This window comes from Limulus polyphemus, unplaced genomic scaffold, assembly GCF_000517525.1.
Source record: "Limulus polyphemus unplaced genomic scaffold, Limulus_polyphemus-2.1.2 Scaffold4503, whole genome shotgun sequence".
NCBI lineage: Eukaryota > Metazoa > Arthropoda > Merostomata > Xiphosura > Limulidae > Limulus > Limulus polyphemus.
Genome location: NW_013670113.1, coordinates 68,349 through 76,072, shown reverse-complemented (window position 1 = coordinate 76,072; position 7,724 = coordinate 68,349). Strand labels below are relative to the sequence as shown.

Below are 7,724 nucleotides of genomic sequence, written 5' to 3'. Positions count from 1 at the left end.
TTACGGAAAAATCAATTAACAAACGGAGACGTAACAATATTTTTAAAACATCATCACTACCGTTGTTCCTTTATCTGTTACAGTACAGTCATATTTGTTCTCCACTTATAGTATCACCATCTTTAATCTTGTTATACAGCACCAACATCTTTGATATTCCTATAAAGCACCATTATATAATATTTGTTTTCCTTGCGTGAAGATGTTGTAACTTTTAAGTCGTTGGTTATGATGTTTTGGATTATTTTGGAAAGTATAATTTCATGTCAGTAGTTAGGGCTGCACCTTTTTTGTCTGCTAATTTTACATAGACTGAGGCCTGGAGGATATCTTCCCACACACCCAGCCCCTAACTTTTTACTTTTCACCGACAGAAATAAAGTGACACGAATTTACCGTCAAAAAATATCGATGATCACAAAACTCTCTATTAGTCACCTTTTGTTCTTTAATAAGATAACTTAGATAAGTGTAACCGTGTGATAATATGGTATTCCTGTTACTACAGCGAACTTTACTAAATGTTTCGTAAGTTTTATAACAAGGATTAACTTGTATGAAAGTTAATTTATCCTTAGTAATCCATATATATTTTAGTTTGTGTTATTTGTAAATATCAAATGTTATTATTCTGTCAGAAGATTTAATCCCTCAGATAAAAATTGTCCAATTTGTAAGACGGACGATACTGATATTTCTGCATGAGCCTAAATGATCACACCTTCAAGAAATTAATCTATGTACATAAGTTTGTGTGTTAGATTTAAACGACAAATATGTGAGTTCTACATCAAAAACAGAAAGTTTCCTATTGAACCATCAAATATTGGGAATGTACATTTAGTTTTCTCTAATATTATATAAACTATAAGAATATATAAATATATCTTGATACAAAACCATTATCAGTGTAGTATACATACAGTTTGTTTTAGTTCAAAGTTTAACCTCTAATGATTGTACGTATGATACTTTACAAGTCTTTACTTACGTATATTAAAGATAACACATCAGATTTAAGCTGTAGGGGAATGGTGTGTGAAGGTCAACACAACGAGGGATGGGCAGTTTAGTTTTCAAATGTAAACCTTACAACGTCGTCCTCGAAACATGTAGAGTCGTCAACTTTTTGAAGGCCATAGATAGGCCTAAATAAAATGTTTTTTATTGCATATCAATTTAACGTTGAATGTTATTTATGATTTAACTTTATACACAAGTGACAAAAATAATAATTAAAGAGAATCTTATCAGATAATATACCAATACCATGATCATCAAATCGATACTTAAACAATATAGAGGGGGGGGGGGTATTATCAACACACACACAACACGAATTACACAATTCCGTCTTTCTAGACGAAAATCTTGTTCAGTTATGCTCTGTACAGCTACACTGATATTTGAGATACACTGTTTATATTCCTCTCATTCTGTTAAAGAAAAAGTGATAACTTTCTTGAAAGGGTGTAGTTTTCCTTTTCCAAAGTCCTTGAACTGTCAAATATGAATATTCAAATTATTCTCGTAAGTTGATAAAGTGATGTAACGATCATTCCCAACAAGAGATGATTCACGTTGTATAATAGTACAGGAACCTAACTGTCGTTTTTTATGTTTTACTGGTTCTTCTTCACGTTGTATAATAGTACAGGAACCTAACTGTCGTTTTTTATGTTTTACTGGTTCTTCTTCACGTTGTATAAGAGTAGAGGTACCTAACTGTTGTTTTTTATGTTTTACTGGTTCTTCTTCAGGTTGTACAACAGTAGAGGTACCTAACTGTTGTTTTTTTATGTTTTACTGGTTCTTCTTCACGTTGTATAATAGTAGAGGAACCTAACTGTTGTTTTTTATGTTTTACTGGTTCTTCTTCACGTTGTATAATAGTAGAGGTACCTAACTGTTGTTTTTTATGTTTTATTGGTTCTTCTTCACGTTATATAATAGTAGAGGTACCTAACTGTCGTTTTTTATGTTTTACTGGTTCTTCTTCGCTGCTGGATTTGATCTTTTTCACCATTTCATTTTTGTCAACAGCATTTCTTTTGTTTAAAATAGTCTCAAATATAAAATATTATATTAGAAAGAAGATTGGAGATGAATTACAAGCGGAGGGAAAGATTCTCCAGAGGCTTCTGATAGGAAAGGAGAACGCAATTGTTACTATTTATCAAAAAATAATGGGCAAGAAATTACAGATAAAATAACAAAAGGCATAATCCAAAAGATGTTGCCATGGTAAATGAATGTATTCAAAGCCACCCCAAGATACAAGAACAGCAAAATTAAATTTTATACTGGAAATTTAATAGGATGGAGAAGACATGGTATGGAGTTGGAGAGATATTTAACGAAGGGCTCTTGATTTATGAAAAGAAATATGATTGGTTTTCCTGAAACATTTAGATAACCAGGATCAGTAATTTTTGTTAATTTAACAGAAAATAATTTAAAAGAAAATTAAATATGGTTATCAATCAAAGGATTAACTTTTACTCCCACAAAATAGTCTAATAAAATATAATTGACAGAAGGTCTGTATGAATTTACTTGGAAATTAAAACATTGATAATATTTTATGATGTTTCAAATATAGACGAATCCTTCATAAAAGGAAAATCGGATTTTGACCCTATAAAAGACAAAGATCCCAAACTGCAGATGATATGTAAAAATCAACAAAAAAACAACAAACTGAATTATACTATGTTGATGAAAGAAAAAAATGAGGAAAAGATAACTTTAAAGGAACGGAAATAATTTAAGAAACTTGGGGGATTCTAATTTGATTTTTTTCAAAAAACGGATAAACCCAATAAGTTTTTAATCAGATGGTTTACGAACATTTAAATGATATAAGAATCTGCCAAAAATCTTGGAGGTTGAAGTAAATTGTGATGCGTAAATTTATTGGATGATAATTACTAAATTTTGTCAAATAATTTAAGGTGAAAAATTGATTATTTTTATGTAGTTCCAAAGATTCTTAAGTTAAAAAGATATTAATGAAATGCTGTTGGAAATTAATATAATTATATTGGAAAACCTCCAGTTATTTCGGGAAGACCGATTGTTGGAGGTAATAAAAGAATTACAGAACACCGAAACCATCTTTTGGAAGTATTATTAAAAACCTTTTTCTTAAATATTATATTCCGAGTGTTATTAGGGGTGATTTTGAATTTGTTGAAAAACTGTCAAAAAAAAAATCGAAAGAAAATCAGTATGTAAGAAAATCAATAGTATATAATTAATAAATCACATCAACATTATTTATTATAATGAATATGATTGAAAATAATCATCACTATGTCAAAGAAACACAAAAATTAGATTTATAAGCAAAGAAATACATGTAATGATATACTTACATTTAAAGGCTGGTTCACCATTTTTTCTTTCATGTTGTAGAACTGCATCATTTTGATTATCAATGGTGAAAGGGACAGGATACTTATATATGAATTGACAGCTGTTTAAGTATGGTCGAGTTACCCCAGTTCGGCTGTGTATTGGGAAATAGACTTTGTCAACACAGAAGTGACCTTTGTCATGAGTGTCAATGCCTTCTTCTATGTGTTATGTCTGAATATATACATTCACTGTTTCAAAAACTTTATATTTGCTATAATAGTTAATGTCATGTATTTAAGTAGAATTCAACTTTCATTTTATTCTAAGCCTACTGAAACAGTTTGACCTTTTGACCATTTGCTATATGTTGGGCATTGTATGTAATAATTGATGTTTTATCATTGATATTTACATTATAGAAATGTACAGTTTAATTAAATACAAATATTGTATTTAACTGATACGTGTCACTACATATTTACAGTTTTGTAAAGTGAACCATCTATTTTATATTGTAAATACATAGGTAGCGACAGTGTATTATAATTGATTTTATTGATTCATTGATTCAATGAACAAAGGTCATGGACTGGTTAAGATGAAATATCTTACAGCCCCACACTGTATGTGTGACCACATGACAGCCTCCTAACAATCACTTGTCTTGACATCAGTGTCCACACTGTATGTGTCTGACCTATGTAATTCTTAAAAGTCTGTGTCCAGTTTTTATGCTTGCGATTTCCTATTAGTGTCTGACAGTCTAAAAGTTCTGGTATTTTAAATAATAGTAAGCAGTAAGTCATTCATCTATTGTATTTAATTGTAGGGCAATTATTGGTTATGTATGATTTGTGAAACATTAAGTGTCCTACAGAACAGTTTAGAAATGTATTCCATACTTTCACAGGATTCGTGTACTTTTGGATAATTTATTTGCCAGTGATCAATGGTTATATAGAAAATGGACGGATAAATAGTAAGTCAATCGTTTATTATTTGCAGTACAGATGTTAAAATGTGTAAAATAATGATTTTAACATAATTAAATCTAGATGTTGATGACTTGTAGAAGTACTGTCACAGTATGTTTGTTAAAATCCTACAGACCATCATTAAAATAATAGTAATTAACTATATACATATGTGAAAGTCCACCTTTGTAAAACCTCGTGTAAAATAAAGAAACACATGTAAGTTATTTTGTTGTATAAAGTCAAATTAGTAAAAGTGTTAGTGCATAGTAAACGTTTTATTGATGATGTAAAATGTTGTATAAAGTCAAATTCGTCAGAGTATAAGTTTTAGTTATTGTAGGATATTGCTCTTTTTAGGGTGACTTAAACCTATAGTCATGTATTGTATGCATCAGATTGAGTAAGATATAGTCCTTTCGAGACAGAAAATGCAATTAACTGATAAATTTAGTACTGAAAATCTTTAATCACTTGAATGAGTAAGTTTTAATTAGTGTATTGTTATTGTAGGACTAATTAAATGATAAGGAATGTAATTAATTTAATGATAAGCATCCTTTTATGACAAATTAATTATAAGTGAGTTAATGAATTAATGTTAAGAGTCCTTTTTAAAGACTTGATTTAATTATAATTGAATTAATGAATTAGTGTTAAGCATTCTTTTTTATGCCGAATTAATTATAAATTATTTAATCAAATAGTGTTAAGTGTCCTTTTTAGAGTGACTTAATTGATTAATAAATTACTGATTAATTATAAACATGTTAAAACATGTATTGTATGAGTCATGGCATCCTAGTAATTCATCCTCTACTATTACATGATTATCCATTAGGGCCACCTAGAAACACATTCTATACTTTGTGTCATAACGACGCATCCTCTGGTGAAAAAGTTTTGAACTACAACGAAGTCATCATGGACTTTTATGTGGCGCCCCTGGTGGTATAGTTGGGAAGTATTACGTTACCATCATTGATGACATATTCCCCTCTATCCCCCACTGAGGCAGCATTCTTTGGATGGGGAAGTGCAGCCCTAACTACTCATCTCCATTCCATGTAATGATAACATTGGTTGTTTTATTATCTTATGTTTCTTTCTTTCCACGGTGTTTGCTTGGCATTCATTATACGCATACGGTCTTCGAGATAGATCAGCAGAATTTCCAAGGTTCCATCCAGTGTGATATGTAATGTAAGTTAAAATTTAATGAACAACCTTACTAACTAGCTTTCTAGAATGAGAAAATTTGCAAACTAATTAAATTCTGCTAATAACGGAAATGACTCTTTTCTGCAGCATTCATGGCCGTGGTATAGTAGACAACGACAAAAGTAAGAACATAGTCCAAGAAATACTCTTACTTTTCTTTCTCCAATTTATTAAACCTTGTTCACATTCAGAAGTCCAAAGAAACTTATTGGGCTTTTCGGAATCATTGATGTAGATGATGAGCTATGCCAGAGAATGATTATAGAGAACAATGGTAGTAAGAACATAGTCCAAGAAATACTTCCACCTCACCCAACTTCTTTGGTATTGACCAATAATGAATAGATTCAATGTAAGATGGATCTGCTAACAGTGTATCACATGAAACTCATATATTGACAGAACAATTCCCACTTCTTTGGATTGAGCTTAATGTTATCTCCTCTCAAGCAATCCAGAATTTTCATAAGCATTACCAAAGGTCTTTCCAAATGTGATTATACTATCCAAGTATATGGATACGATGTTCCAGGGTAGGAGAAATTACCATTACTTTGTCAACAAGATGTATCAGATGCATTGCTTAACCCTATTGGCACGAGTACCCTTCACCGTGCATGACACAAGGTTTTAGTGTCTTACATTCAAAATGTTATTAAACTACTTTTTGTTTATCTTATACCAATTAGAATAGCATAAAATCTTAGCTAATAATCCATATTTTAAAAGTATACAAGGTTTAAGTTCTTAATTCCAAAAGGAAATATATATAAAAAAATTCTGACTTTCCACTAGTGTAACACACATGACAAATTTTGTGTTAGCATGTCATTATCTCTATTTTATCCATCACCCCTCGAAAATGTATGAAATTAAACGTAAAATGCTCTCTATAAAATCATTATTGCTCAAACAGGCCATAATTTTTATGGCCTTCAATTTTGTTTTGTTATAGAGTTATCAAAGAGAAAATCAGACCCCTTCTGCCACACCCACCTGTCACATCCTCTCTTTCACAATTGGTTGATAGTTCTCTCTTACTTCTCATTATATATTATTTATAACAAATATAAAGTCAAGGTTTTCACATATCAAATGGCGTATTGTATAACATTCTGTTTTGAACAGATAACCATCAATGTCATTCTGAGTAGCAACCTTTACTTGGATGAATTTGTAACGGCTCTTGTCGCATAGTTAGAAAGCTAGGAAAATTTTTTAGAAGTTAGTGAATTTGTCTACTTTTTGCATGTTATTAGTCTATATTCCTTAGTGTATTATTTAATTAAATAAAAATTGTTAAGTGCTTTACTATAATCACTAAAAAAAATCAGGCTTAACTCTCATCGACAATCGAGGGCAAGAAAAAGAAGATTGGGTAAGTATTTTATTTCTTGTTTTTCATATTTATTCTTTATTTATTATTATAAAAGTAACTAAAATTAAAAGTACGGATCTTTTTAAGTTATTTAAGACTAGATTAGGTAAAATAAGTAATAATAATAATATCATTAAAATTGTTCACTAGCACGCACGCGAGCAGCTCGTGGGTGATGTAATTCGATAATGTAACTGTTATGTCTCCGTTCTTTAGTTAATTTTCCGTAACTTCGTTCCGACGAAACTTTAGCGACTCAAGTCCTTTCTTAAATAAAACTGGTTTATTCTTTTTGACTGCAGTTCAATTACTCATTACCTGTGTTGTCCTGTCACGTTGTGAACGTCTTATATATACAGGACTAACACATATCTAGTAAATGCTAGGGCATTCTTGAAGGAACAGGATATTTCTAGAAAGAGGTGGCGTGATACTAGTCACGTGACCTCACTGACGCAACATAACGTAAGCTGCACATTCCCCAAGTGATTTACAACTTATAATAGCGCGGATAGCAGTTAGACATGGTTCAAAGGGCAATAAAACAATAAAATTTAATTATAAATACATGTATAATGGTACGAACTTAGAGTTACTTAGGATAAACGAATGTAGTTTCATGTTACAATTTCAAGTCATACTAGAAAGAACAGATGGTTAATTTATGTTTATTTCGATTTTTTTGGGGTGGTTACGAGGTCGGTCGAAGTGACCGATCCCGTTTTGAGATTATGGTAGAGAAAATAGCATATAAACTATAAGGATTTAGCGAGTAAAAAAACGTTTCAAAT

The 7,724-nt window shown here is 30.7% G+C and overlaps 1 protein-coding gene across 1 annotated transcript in view; it reads right to left on the bottom strand.

The window, feature by feature from the left end:
* LOC111088817 overlaps positions 1-7,724 on the bottom strand; it is a 19,583-nt gene that overhangs the window by 8,699 nt on the left and 3,160 nt on the right. The window lies entirely within an intron of this gene.